The sequence below is a fragment of the Trachypithecus francoisi genome, unplaced genomic scaffold, assembly GCF_009764315.1.
Source record: "Trachypithecus francoisi isolate TF-2019V2 unplaced genomic scaffold, Tfra_2.0 Lachesis_group14, whole genome shotgun sequence".
In the NCBI taxonomy this organism is placed as follows: Eukaryota; Metazoa; Chordata; class Mammalia; order Primates; family Cercopithecidae; genus Trachypithecus; species Trachypithecus francoisi.
In genome coordinates, this window is record NW_022681459.1 from 6,923,689 (window position 1) to 6,949,755 (window position 26,067).

Sequence of the window (26,067 nt, forward strand, 5' to 3'; positions counted from 1 at the left end):
GAGAAATTGCTTGCCATTTACTTACTCTGTGACCTTGGGCAAGTAACTGCGACACCCAGGGCCACTGTTTTCTTAAAGCTAACAAGAAGAAAATAAAAACTACCATAGGAATTTGTTGCCAAAATTTTAATACACACTATAAATCTTCAATAATATCCTACCCTATTTCTTTTTAATGCATTTCTTAGCTTTCTTGAAATAAAGGAAAGTATAATTTTGCTCAATGTGAAATAGATTGAGAACAAGTTAGAGTGTAACTTAGCACAGAGAATATTTCAAAGGCTATCTACAAATGGCTCTCAAATTCACCATGGTATATATTTTGCCCCAAAATGTTTTAATTTGTTTAAAATGTGTTTGCATTTCCTCAATGCATGTGTTCATTAAAATCAGATTAAGAAATGTTAAAACTACAGTGCTAAGAACTGATTATTCCAAGTTGAGTAAGGCAATTTTTACTTTGTGAAGTTCAAAGACATGTGCTGAGAAGCTCTGCAGTAAAGTGAAGTGCAACAGATCAGGTAAAAGTGGGAAGAATTGTGGAAGCACAAAATGAATTTCAAGTTAAGTAGCAAATCTAAACCCGCTCAGAAATGACTTCCTATCTTTCTGTACCTTGTTTTCTTTCATCCTTCAGCACTGGCTTAAAATCTGCTGACTATGAAATATGTCTGCTGCTTGAGAAACATATGCAATGTTGTTTACTCCTATGATCTTGTGTAATATGCATGATTTCTCCCACTCTTTTATGTCATTTTTGGCATGGTTTTAATGGACAGCATTGTTTTGCTTTTAAGCCTTGCTGACTGTGTCATGTATGAACAAAAGACATTACAGTTATTTAATTGTGGTTACAAAACATGTATCCCATTCCTTATATTATGTACATTTTCTAGCCACATTTGTGTCTTCAAAATATATCTGATAAAGACATAAACGAATGCGTAATTATCTAGATATATTATTGTATTGCATTGTCTTTTTTCTTACATTTACATCATACTGAAAACAAGATTTTACTCTGTCATGTATGGACTACATCAGGGTGTTCTTTATGATAAAATGTGGGTACAAATAACCCAAAATATTTAATTGATTTTGTGAGTAAAGAAGTAAAGTAGACTTTGCAATGCATTAGGATCTGGGAATAAGATCTTTTAACCTAGAGGAGATACGTGATTGCTATCATGCAACCTGGTAACTGCACCCCCTGCAGCTGACAGGGATTGCTTTTGTGGTACCAGAACACATCTACTCCCATCCTCTGATTGACCTGGGCCAAATTTATTTTAGTGCCGTATGAGCCAATGTTTACTTCGGTGAGTTTCATCATAGTTGTTAACACTATGTGCAGTCTCAACTCATTCTCTTCTGCTGAACTCCAAGGCACAAATAATTGGAATATCAGTTCTAATTCACCTTCCTCTGTTAACAAAGAGTATTTGTAACCTCTGTCCACTTTAATTTTTCCCATTTATTCATGTATTCAATCACAAACAATACACTTACCGTATTCTAGGCACTGTGCAGTTCCCTGGAGATACAGCAGTTAGTTAACCAGTCAAAAATAATTGCCCCGAAGGAAATTACATCCTATTAAGGGAAGACCAAAGGTAACTTTATTAGTAGGTGAAATGGTAGTTTGTGCTCTGGTAAAGTATAATTAGAAAGGGGGAATGAGGAGTTTCAGGTTTGGGGAGATGGAATTGGGTGATCAGGGAAGACTTCATAAAGACCGTATTGTTTAGTCTCTGTACAACTCACTGTAGCATTTAACTTTTAAAATATATTTTCTCTTAGCTATTGCATAAATTAAATTTAAGTATAATCTATTGATCCAGCAGGCATAGATTTTCAAAATTGACCATAAGCAGATGACTTGTACATGTAATCCTTTTTGGGGAGTAGATTGGTAATTTTTATTTTTGGTTATTAGACTTCATTTTTTAGAGCAATTTTAAGAAAAAAATTGAACAGAAAGTACAAAGAGTTTCCCTATATTCTCTCCCTCCTTCCTCTCCGGGTTCCCCTATGAACATCTTGCCTTGGTGTGATACATTCGTTACAACTGAAGAACCAGTACTGATAGATCATCATTGACTGAATTCTACAGTTTACATTAATGTCCCACTCTTTTGTTGTATAGTTCTATACATAGTCATTTGTCCCCAATTTTAGTGTCATACAGAATACAATGCTACTATACTGTCTTAAAAATCCCTGTACTCCGCCTGCTCATCCCCTCCCCTCATCCCAACCATTGATTGGGATGGCAACCACTGATCTTTTTACTCTCCTTTTCATGCTATCTTTTCCAGATGACGTCATATGGTTAGAATCATACAGATTTTCGGACGTGGCGTGTTTCACTTAGCAATACTTATTTAAGATATCCATGTCTTTTTGAGGCTGGGTAGCTCCTTCCTTTTTTTTTTTTTTGGAGACGGAGTCTCGCTCTGCCACCCAGGCCGGAGTGCACTGGCGCAATCTCAGCTCACTGCAAGCTCTGCCTCCCGGGTTCAAGTCATTCTCCTGCCTCAGTCTCCCAAGTAGCTGGGATTAAAGACATGTGCCACCACACCTGGCTAATTTTGTATTTTTAGTAGAGATGAGGTTTTGCCATGTTGGCCAGGCAGGTCTCCAACTCCTGACCTCAAGTGGTCCACCTGCCTTGGCCTCCCAGAGTGCTGGGATTACAGGCATGCGTCACCGCGCCCTGCCACTCTTTTCTCTTTATCATGAGATAATTTTCTATTACATGGATATAACCAGTTTATCCATTCCCCTATGAAAGAACATCTTAGTTACTTGCAATTTGGGGCAATTATGATATAAACTGCTTATAAACAGTTGTATGCATGATTTTGTAAAGATTTAAGTTTTCAACTCCTTGTGGTAAATACAGAGGAGAGTGGACTATGGGCTCATATCGAAGCTATGTTCAATTTTGTAAGAAATTGCCAAAGTGTCTTCCAGAGTGGTTGTACCATTTTACAGTCCCAGAAACAATGAATGAGAATTTCTACTGCTCCATATCCTCACCAACATTTGGGTTGTCAGTTTGTAGGACTTTAGCCATTTGAATAGATGTGTAGTGGTATCTTGGCATTGTTTTGATTTACAATTCCCTGATGACATATAATGTTGACACCTTTTCTTATGCTTATTTGTCATTTGTCTACTTTCTTTTGTTAGGTGTCTGTTCAGATCGTTGTCTACTTTTTAACTTTTCTTTTCTTTTTTTTTTTTTTTGGAGACGGAGTCTCGCTCTGCCACCCAGGCCGGAGTGCACTGGCGCAATCTCAGCTCACTGCAAGCTCTGCCTCCCGGGTTCAAGTCATTCTCCTGCCTCAGTCTCCCAAGTAGCTGGGATTAAAGACATGTGCCACCACACCTGGCTAATTTTGTATTTTTAGTAGAGATGAGGTTTTGCCATGTTGGCCAGGCAGGTCTCCAACTCCTGACCTCAAGTGGTCCACCTGCCTTGGCCTCCCAGAGTGCTGGGATTACAGGCATGCGTCACCGCGCCCTGCCACTCTTTTCTCTTTATCATGAGATAATTTTCTATTACATGGATATAACCAGTTTATCCATTCCCCTATGAAAGAACATCTTAGTTACTTGCAATTTGGGGCAATTATGATATAAACTGCTTATAAACAGTTGTATGCATGATTTTGTAAAGATTTAAGTTTTCAACTCCTTGTGGTAAATACAGAGGAGAGTGGACTATGGGCTCATATCGAAGCTATGTTCAATTTTGTAAGAAATTGCCAAAGTGTCTTCCAGAGTGGTTGTACCATTTTACAGTCCCAGAAACAATGAATGAGAATTTCTACTGCTCCATATCCTCACCAACATTTGGGTTGTCAGTTTGTAGGACTTTAGCCATTTGAATAGATGTGTAGTGGTATCTTGGCATTGTTTTGATTTACAATTCCCTGATGACATATAATGTTGACACCTTTTCTTATGCTTATTTGTCATTTGTCTACTTTCTTTTGTTAGGTGTCTGTTCAGATCGTTGTCTACTTTTTAACTTTTCTTTTCTTTTTTTTTTTTTTTTGGAGACGGAGTCTCGCTCTGTCGCCCAGGCTGGAGTGCAGTGGCCTGATCTCAGCTCACTGCAAGCTCCGCCTCCCGGGTTCACGCCGTTCTCCTGCCTCAGCTTCCCGAGTAGCTGGGACTACAGGCGCCCGCCACGTCACCCGGTTAGGTTTTTTTGTATTTTTAGTAGAGACGGGATTTCACCATGTTAGCCAGGATGGTCTCGATCTCCTGACCTCGTGATCCACCCGTCTCGGCCTCCCAAAGTGCTGGGATTACAGGCGTGAGCCACCGCGCCCGGCCTTAACTTTTCAATATGTTCAATTAGGACATTTATTTTTTGAACTGTTGAGTTTTAGGTTTTCAGAGAGCTTTTTTTGAGGAAGTAGTTATTGTAGATACAAGTCTTTCACTGATATATGTTTTGCAAATATGTTCTCCTAACCTGTGGCTTAACATATAGATATCCAGATAATTTAATATGATTTGTTAAAATGTTTTTAATCTATTATTTGCTGCTTTTTCAAAGATCAGTTGACTGTATTTATTTGAGACTATTTCTATTTCACTCTTCTGTTCATTGATCTATCTGTCTATTATTTTGCCAGTGTTACACTGTTTGACTAGTGAGACTTGAAGTTGGGTTACGGCAGTCCTCTGACTTTGTCCTTCTTCAATATTGCGATAGATATTCTGAGTATTTTTCCTTTCCATAGAAACTTTAGAATTAGTTTGTCGATATCACAAAATAGCTTTCTGTGATTTTGTTTGAGATTGCACTAAACTGATAGACCAAGTTGAGACTAACTGACATCTTAACTGTAGCACGTTTTTCTATTCATGAACATGGACTATTTCTCCATTTATTTAGATATTATTTGATTTTATTCATCAGAGTATTATACATTTTCTCATATAGACATTGTTTATATTTTGTTATATTTTTAACTAAGTATCTGACTTTTATGTTGCTAAAGGGTGTTATGCTTATTTCAAATTCCAATTGCTTATTGCTAGTATATAAGAAAGCAATTGACTCTTGTAGATTAACTTCATATCCTTCGGCCTAAGTTCTAGGAGTTTTTTTTGTTGATTCTTTTCGAAATTTCTACTTTGACAATTATGTTATTTCTGAAAAGTAATATGTTTTTGTCTTCCTCCCAAATTGTATTTCTTGTTTTAATTGACTTACTGCATTAGCAAGGACTTCTAGTACAATGATGAATAGAGGCAGTGGCAGGAACATTTTTCCTTGTTCCTGATCTTTGTAGGAAAGATTCTAGCTTCTCACCACTATGATATGAATGTAGGATTTTTGCGTATGTTCTTTATCATGCTGAAAAAGTTGCCTTCTATTCCTATTTTACCCAGAGTGGCTATCACGAATAGGTGTTGGATTTTGTCAAATGCTTCTTCATCATCCATTGAGATGATTTATACATTTTCTTTTTTAGCCTATTGATGTTATGGATTATAAAAATTGATTTTTGAATGTAGAATCAGTCTTGCATTCTTGGAATAAATCCACATTTGTTGTGGTGTATAATTATTTTATACATTTTTGGATTTAATTTGCTGCTACTTTCTTAAAGGAGTGTTGCATCTTTGTTCATTATAAATATTGATCTGTAGTTTTCCTTTCTTGTAGTGTATTTGTCTGCTTTTGGAGTTAGTTTAGTGATGGCTTCATAGAATGAGTTAGAAAATGTTTTCTGTGCTTCTGTTTTTTACAAAGAAATTGTAAATAATCGACATACTATAATTTATTTTTTAAATGTCTGGCGAATTTACCAGTGAAATCATCTGTGTCTGGTGCTTAATGGTTTTGAAGATCATTGATTACTGATTAAATTTTAGATCGGTAGCTAGCAGATAGATAGATGGAAAGACAGACAGGTGTGTAAATTTTGATAAATTGTAATTTTTGAAGGAACTAGTCCCTTTCATACAAGTGACGAAACTTGTAGGCATAGAGTTGTTTATAATATACTTTTATTTTTTTTTTTTGGTGTTCATGGGATTGGAAGTGTGGCCCTTTTATGTCTTAAGCTAGTAATGTGTCTGTTCTCTGCTTTTCTTAGTCGGACTAGGAGTTGATCCATTGTATTAATATTTTCAAAAAATCAATTTTGGCTTTCTTTAATTTTCTCTATGGTTTTAATGCTTTCACTTTCATTTATATATACTCTGTTTTTTATTCTACCTTTCTACTTACATTGTATTTAATTTCCTCTTCTTTGTCTATTTTCCTAAGAGTGGTGATACAAATACTAATTTTACATCTTTTTGTTTTCTAATGTAGGCATTCAGTGCTATAATTTTTCTTTTATTAATTGATTTTTGCTGCATCTAACAAACTTTTGTAGGCTTTTTTCATTTTCATTTAGTTTGAAATATATTTTAATTTCTCTTGGAACTTCTTATTTGATCCCATTTTATTTAAAAGTGCGTTGCATCAGCTATATTTCTGTTATCAATTTCTAGTTTAATTTTGTAGTGTTCTAAGAGTATACTGCATATGATATCTATTCTTTTAACTTTGTTAAAAATGTATTTATGACCCTGACTGTGGTCTAGTGTTATGAAAATGTCATATGAAATCGTAACTGTTTTTGAATACTATTACAGTTCATGAAGAGTGTCTAAGAACAGTGTTATAAATAATGAAGAGTATCTAAGAAGGTCTTGAGGTCTATCCCCATAACTGGCACAACACTGAGCTCCTTTTAGCGCTGGTAACTTTGTTTAATTAAAGTGAATAAATTTAGTAGGTTTGTGAACTTGATGAAATATTCTAAATTAAATAATTAACATCGTATATAGAGGGGTAATATACTGCATGAATGTGTTTCTCGTGACTATCAGGTATCACTGGCTTCAGGTGATGTATAATAATTAAGAATAGGAATCTTAATCCCACAGAAAAAGCGGAAGCATAGCCAACGAACACGTCTCAAAATTATCCTATTTGAGGGCAAAGATAGCTAGAATATGTTTACACAAAATACGAAGTCATTGTCTGGGGGTTCTGATGGTGCCAGCACTTTAGGCTGGCAGTTCTGCATGCAACAGTTAAAGCAATAAAAGCCTTCAGGCCATTGAAATTGTATCCTGGAAGATCTTCAGGCTGTATATGGGCCAAGGTTAGCAGCTGTCACAGGAAAAAATCATCATGATGATTTATGGTAAGTAAGTTGTCCAAGCTCTTACATATCAAATGTAGACTGGAATGACAAGATAGTTTACAAACTAGGTAAGATTGTGAATGTGATTTTTAACCTAAAATAATTTAGGCACGACTTCTATCAAATTCCAAGCAATTTCTTTTATAATGCCCATTCTCTTTCCAATTCCATGACTTTACATTTTCCTCTACATATTTTTTTCTGCATTTCAAATTCCTTTTAATAATGTTGATTTAATACTGGATAATCAAAATAAGTATGAGTGAGTGAAGTTGAAATGCCTTCTATAAAACAACTGCAATCTTCTCGTCACATTTTGTTTTACCTTAAATTTATTGAAACTCATTTTTTAGAATCATATGGTCATATTTCTCAATGGAAAAGAAAGTGTTCTATAATAAATGTTGAATTAAAGGTAACTTAGTATCTTCTGCTTTATCATTTTAATCCTTACAGAACATTCTGTTGATATTGCATAAATATATTCTTATACTCTTTATATAAAATTTATTGTAACAAATTACATATTTGTAAATTAAATTTAAAAATTTTCCCTAAATTTAAATTGAATAATTTTAATTGCTTGATTTTTTGAAACTAATATTGTGTGTGGTATTTAAATAGAAATCTTTGAAAATAAATTCATTAAATGTGTTATTTCATAAAATATTTTCAATTACTGTCTTAAATAATAAAGAACATTTTATACTTTTCCCTTATTTTCACTATTTTAAAAATTTCATTAAGATGTGAGCAAAATGGTGAAACAGGAGGTACCACATTCGTATCTCCCCATGGCAGTAATAATTTGGCAGCCATCCATAGATAAAAGGGCCTTCATGGGATCGTTGGGATCCAGATAGGAAGAAGGTGTAAATCCACAGTAGAGCCCAAGACCAAGGAGGGCCATTTTGAGAAGGTAGATCCTCACCCAAGTGACAGGCTCACTGAGTGTAGTCAGGATACAGACCTGGAAAGAGTCCATCCCATTGTGGGCTTAGCTACATCCCCTGCTGTAAGCATCATCCATCAGGAGACCCCAGAGAAGCCAATCCTGCCAGCGCCTTAGGTGTAAAGACTGCTGACCTTGTTTCTAGCTGTGGACCCTGAAATGTCTTGTGACCCACCTTCAGCTCCTCTCAGCCTTGATCTCGAAACAATCCTGTTGAAACAGGGATGCAGCAGTTGACACACCCCTGTATGCCTCAAAGTTGAGGCTACCAACCTTAGTAGAACTATGAATCCTGAAACAGCCCTGTAAACCATCGCCAGCCACTCTATTTTATAGTCCCACCCACCTAGGGGCCAGGGGGAAGAGATACCAATCCTTGCCCCCAGAGGCGGATCTGCTAACTTTGATCTAACCACAGATCTTAACAGGGCCCTATGACTCACTTTTGATGTCAACGCTGAAAAAAATCATTGACACAGTTAGTATCCAGGAGCTTTTCCCCTATGTTTTCTTCTAGAAATTATATGGTTCCAGGTCTTACATTTAAGTAATTGCCCCTCCCAGCTGTGGTCTGAGGGTTGCCCTATCTACCTAGGGACCCAACAAGAGACATGCCTGGCCATGCCCCAGGAGGCAGGACCACTGACCTTGGCCCTACTGCTAACCCTACAGATCAAGGTCCTGGAGACAGTCTAGTCTGCCTAGAGATCAGGCAGGATCCATGCCTGCCTGAACCCCTGGTAATAGGCCTGTGGATATAGAAGCCTCAACGTCACTAAGCTCCACCCCCACAGTCCCAGGAGCAAGCACATAATCTCAGAGACCTGAGAGGATTAGGTCTTTAACTGCCAAAAGAAATCTGTAGACTGGAAGAGGTGTTTGATCCTTCAAGTAAACAGACACCAATGCAATAATACATGAATTGTGAAGAATCAAGCAAGCATGACATCACCAAGGAAACCAATAAAGCTCTAATAATGGATACACACACACATGGGGGGGGGGGAGAGAGAGAGAGAGAGAGAGAGAGAGAGAGAGAGAAAGAGAGAGAGAGAGAAGATATTATGGCTTTCCTGGAAAATAATTCAAAATAATCCTCTTAAGGAAGTGCAGTGAGATGCAACAGAACAGATAAAAAAACTAAACAAGTTCTAAATGCATAAACAAAATTAGAAGTTTAAAAAGAAATAGAAAAAGTAAAAAAGGACCAGGTAGAATCCTGAACTAAAGAGTACAGTGACAGGATTGAAAATTTTAACAGACAGTTGCAATAGCAGACAGTCACTCAGAAGAAAGAATCATCAAACTTGAAGTCAGGTCATTTGAAATTAGCCAGTTCGAGGATAAAAAAAAGTGAAGAAATATACTAGACATAAAATTAGTATGGAGCTACAAAAGACTCTGATTGCCAAATCAATATTGAGTAAGAGGAACAAAGCTAGAGTCATCACACTTTCTGATTTCAAACTACATTACAAGCCTTTAGTAATCAAAACAGTATGGTACTGGCATAAAAACAGATACACAGAACAATGAAACAAAATAGAGAACTCAGAAATAAACTTATGCATAAACAACCAATTTTTGAGAATCTACAACAGTCTTTGAGAAGAGCTCTGAAAGTACCCAAGGAGGAAAGTTTCATCTCTTCAATAAATGGTGTTTGGAAAACTAGATAGCCACATACAAAATGATGAAACTGGGTCCTTTTATCATATGTAAGTTAAACCAAATTGATTACAGACTTAAAAGTAAGATCTGAAATGGTAAAACTCCTAGAAGAAAACATAGAGAAAAAGCTCCTTGACATTGGACTTGGAAATAATTTTTTGGATATGGCATCAAAAGCACCGGTTAGAAAAACCAAAACAAAAATAAACAAGTGGGACTCCATCAAACTAAAAACTTACTGCAGAGCGAAGAAAAGAATCAACAAAATGAAAAGGCAATCTCAGACTGGGAAAAATATATGCAAACAGCATATACAATAAGGGATAATATCCAAAATATATAAAGAACTAAATTCAATAACAAAAAATAAATAAACAACCTAATTAAGAATGGGCAAAGGACCAGAATAGATATTTCCCAAAAGAAGACATACAAATGGCCAACAGGTGTAGGGGAAGGTGCTTCAAATCAACCATCACTGGAGAAATATAAACTAAAATTATAAGCTATTACCACACATCTTTTAGAATGGTGGTTATCAAAAAGACAGGATAACAAAAGCTGAATAGGGTAAGGAAAAATGAAAACTCCTGTACACTGTTGGTGGGAATTGTATATTGGTACAACCATTATGGAAAACAGTGTGGAAATTCCATAAAAAATTCAAAATAGATCTATTATATGATCCAGCATTCCATTTCTGGGTATATAGCCAAAACAACTGAAAATAGAATCATGAAGAATTATTTGTACTCACATGTTCATTGTAGCAGTATTCACAATACCCAAGCTATGGAAATAACGCAAACAACCATCAACAGATAAATGATAAAGAAAATGTAATAAAGATTGTCTGTGTGTATATATACATGCAGTGGAATATTATTCAGACTTAAAAGGAAGTAAATCATGTCATTTGCAATAGCATGGATGGACGTAGATTGTGCTAAGTGAAATAAGACAAAGAAAGACCAATATTGTGTACTACACTTATCAGTGGAATCTGAAGAAGTCAAACTCAGAACAAAAACTATCACTAGGACAGAAAACCAAACACCATCTAACTCATAGGTGGGAGTTGAACAATGAGAACACACGGACACGGGGCAGGGAGCATCACACACTGGGGTCTGTAGTGGGGTGGGGGGAGGGGAGAGGGATAACATTAGGAGAAATACCTAATGTAAATGACTAGTTAATGGGTGCAGTAAACCAACATGGCACATGTATACCTATGTAACAAACCTGCATGTTGTGCACATGCACCCTAGAACTTTAAGTAAAATAAATAAATAAATAAATAAATAAATAAATAAAGTCAAACTCATGGACACAGAGAACAGAATGATGGTTGCCAGGGGCTGGGTTTGTGAGTGGGGTGGATGGGGAGATGTTGTTCAAAAGTTATGAACTTTTGGTTATAAGGTAAGTTCTGGCAACCTAACTTACAGCATGGTGACTATAATTAGTAACACTGAATTATATACTTGAATTTTGAGTCTTACAGATCTTAAGTGTTCTTATCACTCACACATATAAATGATAATTATGTGAAGTGATGAATGTGTTAATTAGCTTGATTTTAGTCCTTATTTTAAAATTTATGTTTTTATATATATAAAGTATATATTATATACTATATACATATATATCTCAAATCAAAACATTTTATACTTTGAATGTACCTTGTTGTCAGTTAATATCTCAATAAAATCAGAGAACATCATTATTCTACAAAATCTATAGAACTGCAAAATACCAAATACATCTATTTTCACCTTTTATTGTATTTGATACATTTAACAATCATATTCTTATAATATTAGGAGTATTATTAACATTTTTGTGAAGTTATTTAAGGTTGGAATACATAAAAAGTAATTCAGCCAATATCAAGGAATTGATTTTGAAATATTTTTAAGACCCATTATACATTTTGTCAGATGTAGTGTAAGTAACATTTTCACATTCAGTCAAATTTACCCATGTTCAACCTTTTATTTATCAATGAAAATATTCAACATTAGAAGTACTTTGACATAAGTAATACATGCTGAATCAGTTTATTTTGAATGTAAATTCTTTGTAAGTATATGTTGAGACATAACATTAAAAGGAAAACAGCTTATGTTTTCTACTCTGTTAAAAAGAAATCTGGTCTATTAGATTGTTTTGCTAAGGAATAAAATATTCTCAGCATAGTTATCATTGTGATACTGTTCCCAGAAGCTCTTCAAAATCTTATGCAAGACAGATTTATAAAGGTGACTTTTAAGATAAGTCAGCATTTTTTATTTAACTAAAACTCTAGTTACCAACAACACAGTCTGGGCACACAGCTTTACTTTACGGCATTTATTTAGATCCTTCAAATCACTTAGAGTGCTTGATTTAATCCATATATTTCTTTGGTCATAAACATTTATATTAAAATACAAACAGCTAGAGGATTCATAAAATGTACTGTGGAAATCAGAAAACCAATTCAGAGATAAGAAGAGTTTCTCAACTTAAATATGCTATACAATTTTAGTTAAAATTCTGTCTTTGTGAGTCACTGTGAAAAATCAGCCATAAAAATAAACTTTCCCTTTTATTTCAGATGTGTTTATGTAACGTATTTTTAATAAGGAAAAAATAATATCTTTGTAGGTTTACTGATATACTTTCAAACCATCACAAAATGAAAAAGAGAAAGCTCAGACTTTTAATCACAACTGTAAAATGAAGAATGTTTTAATAATGCAAACTGAATTATTATTTACCAATGAATTCTGTCAGGTTATTTCACCAACCTCTCTACTCACATTTGACGAAAAGACTGCATTTTAAAAACTGACAAACCTACTTTGAATAGTTTGACAGCATTTGGGTTATTTGAACAAAGAAAGATTAAATAATGTATTACCTGAGCTCCTATTGAGGATAATTAGTGTTTTCATTAAGAACTAAAGTAACAAAGAAAGTGAAATTTTAAGTTATTTTCTGTCATATTCCTATAAGGAAATAAAAGTTCATTTCAGCTAGTGACTTGGCTCAGATACATAGCTATGTCATTGCCATGTGTCCATCAACTATGAATAAAAATGCAATGAAGCATTTTCTAGTGATATTTTAAAGCAAATATTCAAAACAGTCCTTTCCTTGGATTGGAGATACTTTCTCCATAAACCTACAAATAAAGAGAATATAAAAATTTTAAAATGTTATTTTTCTCGCCGATACCTTTTCTCACAGCATAATATTAGTGATGACTATTTCTTGTCTTTCCACTAACAAGAGTTTGCAGAACTGGATGTTAGTCTTTTGAAATATTCAAACTTTCTTCCTTGAAATGCACCAATGCAATGCACAAATGCATTTCAAAGAAGAATGTTTGAATACTTTTTATGTATTCATATATATATAACTCATTATTACTGTAAGACAAGTACTCCTTTATTCTCTAATTTTCACAACTCTATACATATACATCATCTTTAAGAAATTATAACATTAAGTCTGATGTATATACTGTTTCAAGCTGTGCACTGCCCAAATACACTGAGTGACACATAGAGCTTAAATCCAACTTGTGCTCTTCACTAAGTAATGGAAAGCGGGATGGGGCTGTTTGCACCTGCAAGAAGGGAAATGTATTTTAATTTATATGAGGTTCCATATGGGCTACTCATGTACAAGTACAATATCATATATACTTTTAAAACTAATAGAATGCAAACTAGATAGGAAATTTCTTTTATTTTCATATTTTATATTTACATTGAAATTGAAGAAATATGTGAAATATGCTATACCTTGATTCTGCCTTTGATTACATTTGAATTTTCAGCTCTTGGACCCACAGAATAAAACTGAAATTGTATAAGAAAAAACTAGTACTTTACCAGTTTTAAAAGATCACCATATTCTGAACCCACTGGGAAAGGGTCACTTCCCAGAGCTTCCCCATTATGTGCCTATGGATCTGAACACTTCTATTTAACCTAAGAACTCATAGACTTTTCCGTAATAAAGGTGCAAAGGGATCAATTCATAGCTCAACAGGGTGCTTATAGAATCCTGCTGAAGCTAAGAGGGATGTATATTCTGATTATGTTATTCTAAATAACATCCTGACTAAAAGATTGGGAAAAAAATTATTTTTTTTAAATTTAAATTTCTAAATTAAACTTAAATTTAAATTTTTGTTTGTGTGTTTCTAGAACCATCCTAACTTTGTTTAGTGCACTCCATTCACACTGGGATTTTTTTTCTATGTGTGTTTTTTTGTTTGGTTAATTAATTGACAAATTAATATTGTATAATTTATGGTGGGCAATGTAAAACTTTGATATATGTATATGTTGTAGAATAATTGTGAAGCTAATTAACATATTCATCACCTCACATATTGATAATTTGGGGGGGGTTAAAATGATTTAAAAATCTACTCTCAGCAATTTTCAAGTATACAATACATTGTTGTGAACTGTAGTCACCATGCTGTTAACTAGATTTCCCATACTTGTGCCTCCAAACTTAAGCTTTGCACCCTTTCATAGCATCAGCTCCTCATATTTCCATCCTCAACTCCCAGCTCCTGATAACCACCATTCTACTTTTTCTTCTCTGTGTTTGAATATTTCCAATTCCACAAAAAAGGGAGATCATGCAATGTTTATCTTTCTGTGCTTGACTTATTTCACTTAGCATCATGTCCTCCAGGTTCATTGACATTGTCACAAACGAGAGGATTTTCTTCTTTTAGACTGAACAGTACTGTGTTGTGTATATATGCCACATTTCTTTAGTCCTTTCATCTGCTCACGGACACTTTATTCCATATGTTGGCAGTTATGGATGATGCTGAAATGATCGTGGGAATGCCCCCAAAAGTCCGTGTGTCAGTACCCTTTTTATTTAAAATTACTCCGTTTCCATGTGTGTTTTCAAAAAGCAGTAGCAAGTGGCACACTTTTTAAAATGCAGTATTTGCTTTTTGTTTCATTTCCTAAACTTGAAATGTGTTTCAATTATAATGTTTATGTTTTAGGATTTTTTATAACTGTTCATTGACATAATGTGGGATTTTGCTATTTATACTACTTTGTAGATTTGACAAATCTCCTTCCCATTCTTAGTGAACAACAACAAAAAAATACATACTGGAGAGCTGTAAATCTGGCATTACATTTTCTTTTTGTTATAATTTATAATTTAATATAATTTTTAAAAAATTCAATATAATTAAAATTTTGAGATTTTTTTGAAATTTTGAGAACATTGTAATTTTTGTGATCTAATAATTTCTTCTCAGCAAGAATATCATATAGTATGGTTCCAAAGATTTTGAACTTCATCGTTCTCTTTTTCTTTAAAAAGGTTTTCAATGGCATATTTCATATGCATTTAATGTGTGTAATGCATATTTTAAAACTTCTCTAGCTGTTACTACTCTAGGATGAGAAACTCTCAGATATTATGTGAATTTACATTTTTAAATGCTGAAATCCTTAAAAGTATTTCACATATTACAATGTTCTTATTTAAACTATCATATGATATCATAGAGAAAAACAATGAGGCATTTTTTCTTTATCTTCTTCCTCGTAATAGTTGAGTGCATCTTTGTGAGCCTCCATTCCACTGATGTAAAATACAAAGAAAAAACACAGTTATTGTAAAGGTTTAATGAAACAATCTTTGTAAATACAGTTTATACATTGAAAAGAACTATAAAAATGGAAATTATACACACATATGTGAAATTATACAAACATATACACACATATAGCATATATGTGCATACACACTTACATGCTATAGATATATGCATTTATATATCTGTGACAGTTCAGAAACTTGTGTGCAAAATTCAACAAAATGTCAGAATATTATTGTTTTTGTTTAAAGCCATTTGAAAACCTTCAAAACAAAGAAGAGCTGCAAAGTATTTTTCAGATTTTGATATGTAAGGAATTTGACTTAGTTTTTCCAGACGGAAGCTGAAAACATTGAAAATATATTAAGACTTCTCCTAACTATCTAATCAGAGACTGAGAATAAGTAAAGAGAATTTTGATTTTGATCCCATATAATTTGTTGCACATTTCAGAAAGTCCTGGAAAATGCAAAAAATATGTATATATTTTTAAAAGCTTTTTCTTTAAAGAAATATGGTTTCCTACTGTGATTCTGAGACTTATATGTTAATTCTTACACAGGTCAAAGCCAATAAACCATGGTCTTTTCCATAATGTAGGAAACATTGATCAGATTACAAAGTATCACCAAAGGATGCATGGTTATGAATTTCCATTTAGGAAAAGAAAGCATTACGGTACTCATGTTAAAAGTTAATTTTACCTTTAATCTATTTTGTTATCCTCATCATCATATCTCATATACTCAACAAAAATGAAATGGAATAAAAAGTCCTTTGCTTTCTTAATGCTGGCCTAAAAGCCCTAACACTTAGATTTCCAAAAAAATTTAAATATGTATACAAGTGTCTTTGTTACATTTTTAAATATATGATACATGACCATCCATTTATTGATGTGACAACTGTGTCTGAAACATTTAGGTTGCTGAAAAAAATTTTACTAAAAAAGTATCTTAAATAGCATTGAGTCTATTGTTGTATCAAATAACATTCCAGGTATTAGTAACTAAGAGCCAGAATCACAGCTCTGTGGCATTAAGGATCCAGAGTCCTTTTTCTATTTATCTTTGGTATCAGTGGGTTTCGTCTTTTTAAAAATTATGTTCATAAAGACTCCTCATCTGTGTACATTCCTGCCAACAGGAATGGAATAAAGAGAAATATAATGTATTTAAAAAAAAAAAAGGTCAGAAAACACAATTGCGTATACCACCTCCACTTCGTCCTGCTAGCCATATCCATAATCTACTGTCAGAACAGTCTTTATGTGAATGTTAATGTGTCCAGCTCCAGTTAGCAACTCTATTGCCATAGAAGAATGGGCCAAAAAATGCAAAATAACTTGTCATCTCTGTCAAAGTGTTGAACACAATCTAAAATCTAGGGTTGCTCTGAATTTCTGATAGTCTGTTAGTGTTGACTGTTATACTACCCTCTCAATAAAAATGGAATCTATGTGTGTGTTTTCACGCCCAGAATTGTTTCATGCATATATGTTGAAAGAAAAATGAATTTTACAGTGACTCTACTTTGCTTCAGCTGTTTTCATTCGAACAAGTATGTGTGTGTGTGTGTGTGTGTGTGTGTGTGTATACGTGTGTATATATAGCATTCAGTATGTATGTATGCAAACATATAAAAATGTATCTATATGATGCCTAATTAATGACTCAAATTTAAACAAAACTTGCATGTGGGATGTCTAGTATAATTAAAAGTGATTCAGAATAAGCAGAACTCTTAGAAAGATTAAACTACTCTTTTCTATCACAAAATATGTATCTACCACCAAATATTGAATCATGTTAATGGCTAATAAAAGCAGGCTCTTCTTGTATCCATTCTCGTCCATTGCAGAATTTTAACATACATATTTTTAAACTTTACTTTTTGTACTTTATTCCTGGTAATCTGATACCTCTTTTCAAAAAGATGTATTGATCCCATAGGGAAGTTTGTTGCTTTAGAAAGGATGCTCAAAAAAGTAGAAGGAAGCAAAAAGATCTCTTCAGGGAGACCTGATAAAATCTTTTAGATAACATTTGTGTTATCGGACATTTCTAGTAGCATCTCTAATATACTATATACATGAATTCAATAGCAAAGAGAAATGAAGCATATCAAATAAGGAGAAGAAAATCATATTAGGATAATGATGAGTGCTAATCTTTAGATGTATTTTCAAACTTTCTAACATGTACAAATGAAATTATTTGAGTAGACATTACTAAGAATTAAAGTAGTGGATCATGAGGTGATTAAAATAAGTACAGCTGTTCCATTGCATTTCATTCTTCTTAATTTTGCTCCTGACTAATTCCCATTAAATGATAAATGATTAATAAAATATTTAGAAAGTTCAAGGAAGATACCACTTAAAAGCATTCTATACAAGATTGCTGATCATTTTAAAAGGACAAAATAGTAGAGAACGTAAGACATACATTAATTGAAATGATTTTCGTGTGTGAGAATGGGAGCATACTAAAGAAATGAAACAAATCTTGGCAGAATTTCCACTTACATTACTCTCTGTCTTTACTCCTATATAAATAAGAAAGACTGTAAAGAAACAAAAGAACCTCTTGAACCATCTGAAATCATGCCAATTTTTTTAGGATACTAATGAATCTTGGAAACCTTATTCAAAATATAGCTGGACTACTTAGCAAATTATCAATAGACATATATTTTTTTCTTTCTGTGTTCTGGGACCACATGGTCTTTCTCCTTTTAGCTTTCCTTTCGATCTAATCTCTACATAACTCTTTTCTCTAAAAAACCCTTCCTTTTTGTTGAGGTTAATACGGCTTGTGTGTGGCTTAGGGTAGACATCATGTTGCCTCAGGGATGCTCCACTATCTCACGCTGTTAACTCCAATTCCCCATGTTGTTTGGTCAGATACTATGAATTGGCTCATTAAGAATGCACTTTCAATTCCTTTCTCAGTATCTTGTCTCTATCATAGAGGTTTAGAAGTGGAAAATACAATTTCTTTCTTTTAATAAGGGTCTCCATGTCATGTTTTTCTGCCAAATGAAACACAGTGTAAAATCTAACAAGGTTTTTTGAGAAAAACTTGTTGTTTGAAAAAGGCATTTATGTTGAATCTTGTGAGTCAACTTGACTAGGCTGAGGGATGCCCAGATAGCTGCTAAAACATTACTTCTGAGTGTCTCTGTGAAGGTGTTTCTAGAAGAGATGGACATTTGGGTTGGCAGACTGAATAAAAAAGATCACTTTTACTAGTGTGGATGGGCATTATCCAGTTGGTTGAGGGCTGGAATAGAACAAAAAGGCAGAGGAAGGCTGAATTCACTCTCTCTTTCTGAGTTGGAACATTGTCTTCTGCCCTCAGACATTGAAGCTCCTGGTTCTTGGCCCTTTAGATACAAAGACTTACACCAGTGTCCCCCACCCAATTTCCAGCTTTCAGGCCTTCAGAATGGGAATTATACCATACTCTCTTCTGGTTCTCAGGCCTTTGGACTTCAACTGAATTCCAATACTGGCTTTCCTGGTTCCCCAGCTTACATACTTCTCAGCCTCCAAGGTTATGTAAGTCAATTACTATAGTAAATCATATGTATGAATTAACAGAACGAGACAAATCTATAGGTCCTTCTGATTATGTTTCTGTGGAGAACTTAATACAATATCATTACTTACTAATTTTTATTCGTCTTGCCTGAAATGCAAACACAATGACAGAGGAAGAGCAACTGAAGATATTTCTAAGACATACATTCTCTCTGTATGGGTCAAGAGCTCTCCATAATACAATCATTTGTGGCTATGGTTTAGGCTGACATACTACATATTATGTCTTAACTAAACGCTGGTCAGAAAAGGGAATGTTATTAGTAGGGAAGAAATGATGAGTAACACTAATAAGGCTCAAAGTCTATGATCACTTTTCTTTTATCTCTGCAAATACTGTTGATAGTTTATTAATTTGCAAATGATAAACATATTTTATCCATCATGTAAGATTGCGAATGTTATTGGGAAAAAGTCTCCTTTTTAAAGAGAAAGTATGACAAAATAAAAAAAGAAATTTATGAGAAAAGTAAACAAATATTTTAATATATTTCAATGTAAACATTAAGTATTGCAAAACATTAATCTTGCAGATGCAAAAAGAAAAGTCATCACAATGTTAATACATTAAAATTTTTCTGGACAAATGTAATTTATTAGATTCTAAAAACAACATAATTATTTCATGGACTTAAAATTTACTAAGGACTGACAATAACCCATTCACTGTGCTTGTTGACTTGGTCCTTGCCTTGAAGGAGTTCAATTTCTTAAAAGAAATACAAAATATATTATTTAAGTATTTTACTAATATTATGGTTACTCACTGTAAAGCAATTCAGTCTCTCTGCGTATCAAAAAGTTTTCCCCCAAAATTATACATTAGTATTGGCTTCCTAAGATGTTAAGAATTCTCAAACGTAGAAGTGTTAGGGGAGAGAGGGTGAGCAAAGACATTCTAGGCAAACACAATAACACGAACAAGGTTTAGTGACCTGAAGTTACTCCATGTGCTAAAAACTGATACTGAATATATGCAACACTATAGCTGAAAGTTAGGGGCATGGCAGAAAACGAACATGGAAAATTATGCCGGTGCTAGACTGTGGAAAGTAATTGAAGGTCATGCTGAGGGGGTTAATTAAGTCTTTTACTACTGGCAGTGGGGAGCATTAGAGACTAAAAATTGCAAGGGACGAAAATATATCAAAGCTTTTGGAAGTGCACTATAGTATTCAGTTGCTTATGTGCTCTCAGATCCACTCATTGCCCCAGCCCAGTCCTGCTTGACATAACATCTAGAGTGGCACACATTTCCCAGGTTCCCTTGCCTATTCATTGCCTTCTGGGGAGGTTCAACCAATAGAGGGCACTAGAAGAAGATTCAGAGATGGAAGGACATTTGAAGGTTGGTTGTTTCTCACACATTTCTCTCTCTGACAGTCTCTGGCAGAAGCTGCCTGTTCTCTACATCTCCAGCTCCCATACAACCACACCATGTTTCCATTGTCCCAGCTCCCTTCAGGCTGATTTGTTACAATCCCACATGTTCTAGGAATGCCCTGAAGTTGTTATCACTACATTTTCCTATGTTTATTCAGTCCTACGAGTGGTAGTAACCTCTTGTATTTGTTGGAATTGAGGTTTCTTCATTTTTGCATTTTCTTTATATAAAAATTAGGAATTTATTTTCCATATTAAATTCTCTCTATTGAATTACCTGGCTTGAATTTGGGTACCTGGTTGTACTCTGGCAAGCAGAAAATTAAGACAGCTTTGAAAGAAAATAGATTTAAAAGTATTTTCCATGTCTTTATATGCTTTTGAATGAGCAGTGTAATAAGCAACTTCATATATTAAGTTGTCATCATGAGAATGACCTCAAAGTTGAACTGGGCCATTAACTGGACCAAAGTTGTTTTTTGTTTTTTGTTTTAAGAATTTTTCTTTTTTGTTTTGCCAATCTCTCCATTAAAGCCTCTGCACAGCTTAACTTATTATTTTACTATTACCTGGTGCTGTTTGAAAATGTCAATGCAAACAACCAAAATAAGGCTATCTTATTTTCCTATTTTCTTCTTTGTGTGTCTTTCTTTTTCACATCAGTCTTCTTTTTAAAGACATTAAAAATTTAATGGCTCAATGATTAAAACAGACAAGTACTTCAAGCTTACCTGGCTTCATTTTCAAGACAAAAATGTTTGTCCCAGTTGCTATGCAGGTGTAATATAAACACATCAATGGTGACAATATACTTTGTTTAACATTTAAGTCATTGTTGTCACCACTATATTTATAAGGTGAATTTAGTAACTTTCCCACAGAGATAACAGGTGAGGTTGATAGAAAACAGAAAGAAAGTGATTTGTTCTAAGTTAGATAGCACAATTTATTTAAAAATAGCAGTTGTAATCATTTTATTTGTTTTAACTTTTAGCAAATAAAATAGCTCATTCATAAACATTTCAGATATACAAAAGCATTAATATTTAATCTTATCTTTGAAATATCATAATTGATTTCTCTGGAATTCAGTATTTTTTAGATAAATTGGGAGATGAACCTTATACTTAGAAATACTTTAAAAGTCTTTATAAATAAATACGGTTCTGTTCTCAGTCAATAACATATCTTCCTTCACATTATGTAAATGAAGAAGTTTCAATGTAAGACCAGTGTAAAGTTTGGATGGATAGATAGATGGGTAAATAAGTATATTTATCTTCATTAAACTTTCTCAAATTGTTTAAGGTAAAAATATATTTTTAAAAGCATTCTAACAATTTATTTTATTTCTAAAACAATACTAATCCTGGAGCACATTGTAAATTTTAACAAGATGTCCTTTAGGTTTCTGAGTTTGTCAGTTAAGTTGGAGACTCCCTTCGAAAAAAATTCTTAAATGTTTCAAATATTCTCAAACACTTCCTCAATGCATATCATCAAAAATAGCTACAATGTTTGGTTGGATAGTGTCTCAAGTCCATGACTTCTCATTGAAACTCTCATAGTTATACATGTTTATGATAGTGTTGACTCACCCTCAGAACTATTTACATTTTAAGCTTTACTTTTTTCAATAATAATAATGGAATAACGTTGATATGTAATCACCATGTTCCACGTTTCATGGTTTAGCAAAATACATGGACAGAGAAAAAGTAAAGCTTGGCCAGTATAACTTGGCTATAAAAGTCAGGCAGAGGTTCCTGTTTTCAGTATCCTAAGTAAATGGTCCATCAATAAAATACAAAACCTGAACTGACATACTTTAATAAACACAATACTCAATAAACATAAAGACTCACTATAAATTGTTATGCACACATTTGTATTTGTATCTATTGTTTTCACGCATGTGGGTATATGCAATTTACAGAACGTTTAGTTTCCCTTTCCAAATCAGTTTACTCTCTGCATTTTAAATGGAAAATACAAGCAGACTGAGTTCTTTTACCTTCCATGCAGACTATAAAGACTTGCTGTTTTCTTTATTCCATCTACAGTAGTCCGTCCTGTTTTCAAACACTTTTTTACAAAAAGAAGTCTCAGCATTAATTAATTCATTATTTCCAATACTAGTAATATTCATAGATTATTTCAATGATATAATCAAGTTGCCCTGGAATCTCTTTTCCTCAACTGATTGTGGAATGACAACCATATTTTTAACCATGAAATATTTCGAATCATGGATTATTTTGTTTAAATATAGGAATTTTTCTAGGGGTCACTAGAGGAATCTGAGTAGACTGATAAAGGTATATACCAAAACAAGCAGCTGTTTGCACTCTGTAGTTGATGAGGCACCATAATTTATTACTCACCAAGGACATTAGACCATGGATGATTTGCTCACTGATCTATGTCTGCAATATATAGTGTCTAATATGACGTTGATGCTCAAGCACTGTTTTTGAGTTGATGTGTAAGATACTTCTAATTTGTCCAATAGTAGAATTTGTGAATGACTGGAGTCAACACAGGTGAAGTCATGGAGCCATAAATCCAATCTATGTGTGTTTACATGTAATAAGATCTCAGTTATGTTTCTCTTGAATGATTAGGAGATTAAACATAAACATGGCAAGTATTACAAACCCCACATTACTTATAAGGTGAAAAATCTCTCAAAGCTACTTAGTGAATTATTTGAAAACAAATAAGTGTTAAGAGAATAATCTTTTTTTTTTCTTTTTTCTTTTGAGATGGAGTCTCGCTCTGTCGCCCAGGCTGGAGTGCAGTGGTGCGATCTCGGCTCACTGCAAACTCTGCCTCCCGGGTTCCCGCCATTCTCCTGCCTCAGCCTCCCGAGTGGCTGGGACTACAGGCGCCGCCACCTAGCCCAGCTAATTTTTTGTATTTTTAGTAGAGATGGGGCTTCACCGGGTTAGCCAGGATGGTCTCGATCTCCTGACCTCGTGATCCGCCCGCCTCGGCCTCCCAAAGTGCTGGGATTACAGGCGTGAGCCACCGCACCCGGCCAAGAGAAGAATCTTTTTAAGAATTCGTAATCCAGTGTTCTTTATTAACATAACAGAATGCCAATATTTTCTTACTCTTTCAAACCACAGTATTAGAAGATCAAGTCTCATATAGTCACAATTTTTAAAGAACTTGAGAGCTAAGATGGAACCTAACTCAAGAACATTATCTCAGTAAAGATGAGAATTTGCAATATTATGGTACTTTTCTGTCACAAACATGTCTGGTCTCTAGCACAGTTCATCCTCATTATAAGCAAATACATATTTGCAAATATGCCTGATCACTAAAATTTATTTGTAACCCTAAAATCAGTAGTCACAGCATGTTGCGGTCATTTGCAGATATGCACGAAATGCTGAAAAGTTTGACTCATTTGTCACTCTTCTCCCCAGCTGAGGTGCAACAAGGCAATGCTCTAGCTTCTTGTTTCATAACTCATATTATAAATGTGCCTTTTTGTGAGCTATTTAGTGCTACCATTTTCACTTCTTTGGGACGTCTCAAAAGACCCCTAAACAACACTGCAGTGCTATGAAGTTTTTCTACCGGCAAGCAGACTGTGATGGGCCTTACAGAGAAATTATGTGTTTAGTTAAGCCTCATTCAAGCATGAGTTAAGGTATTGGCTGTGAGTTCAACGTTAATTAATCAACAATATATATTAAGTAAGAGATCCCTAGAAAAAAACTTGTAAAAGAGGTTACCTACTGATCAGTTGATGAAATGTGACCAGAGGCTTCCAGGACCCCAAACTTGTATTTTCCTTAGGAACAGAGATTCAGTATTCACTAATTCAGTGTTCATGCTGACTTTATAGAGCATAACTACCACACATAATAAGATATGGCCGGGCGTTCCTCACGCCTGTAATCCCAGCACTTTGGGAGGCCGAGGTGGGCCGATCAAGAGGTCAGGAGTTCGAGACCATCCTGCCTAACACGGTGAAACCCCATCTCTACTAAAAATACAAAAAATTAGCCGGGCGTGGTGGTGGACTCCTGTAGTCCCAGCTACTCAAGAGGCTGAGGCAGGAGAATGGCATGAACCCGGGAGGCGGAGCTTGCAGTGAGCCGAGATTGCGTCACTGCACTGCAGCCTGGGCGACAGACTGAGACTCCATGGCAATCAGGCAAGAGAAAGAAATCAAGGGTATCCAGTTAGGAAAAGAAGAAGTCAAATTGTCCCTGTTTGCAGATGACATGATTGTATATTTAGAAAACCCCATTGTCTCAGCCCAAAATCTCCTTAAGCTGATAAGCAACTTCAGCAAAGTCTCAGGATACAAAATTAATGTGCAAAAATCACAAGCATTCTTATACACCAGTAACAGACAAGCAGAGAGCCAAATCAGGAATGAACTTCCATTCACAATTGCTTCAAAGAGAATCAAATACCTAGGAATCCAGCTTACAAGGGATGTAAAGGACCTCTTCAAGGAGAACTACAAACCACTGCTCAGTGAAATCAAAGAGGACACAAACAAATGGAAGAACATACCATGCTCATGGATAGGAAGAATCAATATTGTGAAAATGGCCATACTGCCCAAGGTTATTTATAGATTCAATGCCATCCCCATCAAGCTACCAATGAGTTTCTTCACAGAATTGGAAAAAACTGCTTTAAAGTTCATATGGAACCAAAAAAGAGCCCGCATTGCCAAGACAATCCTAAGTCAAAAGGACAAAGCTGGAGGCGTCACGCTACCTGACTTCAAACTATACTACAAGGCTACAGTAACCAAAACAGCATGGTACTGGTACCACAACAGAGATATAGACCAATGGAACAGAACAGAGTCCTCAGAAATAATACCACACATCTACAGCCATCTGATCTTTGACAAACCTGAGAGAAACAAGAAATGGGGAAAGGATTCCCTATTTAATAAATGGTGCTGGGAAAATTGGCTAGCCATAAGTAGAAAGCTGAAACTGGATCCTTTCCTTACCCCTTATACGAAAATTAATTCAAGATGGATTAGAGACTTAAATGTTAGACCTAATACCATAAAAACCCTAGAAGAAAATCTAGGTAGTACCATTCAGGACATAGGCATGGGCAAGGACTTCATGTCTAAAACACCAAAAGCAACGGCAGCAAAAGCAAAAATTGACACATGGGATCTAATTAAACTAAAGAGCTTTTGCACAGCTAAAGAAACTACCATCAGAGTGAACAGACAACCTACAGAATGGGAGAAAATTTTTGCAACCTACTAATCTGACAAAGGGCTAATATCCAGAATCTACACAGAACTCAAACAAATTTACAAGAAAAAAACAAACAACCCCATCAAAAAGTGGGGAAAGGATATGAACAGACATTTCTCAAAAGAAGACATCCATACAGCCAACAGACACATGAAAAAATGCTCATCATCACTGGCCATCAGAGAAATGCAAATCAAAACCACAATGAGATACCATCTCACACCAGTTAGAATGGCAATCATCAAGAAGTCAGGAAACAACAGGTGTTGGAGAGGATGTGGAGAAATAGGAACACTTTTACACTGTTGGTGGGATTTTAAACT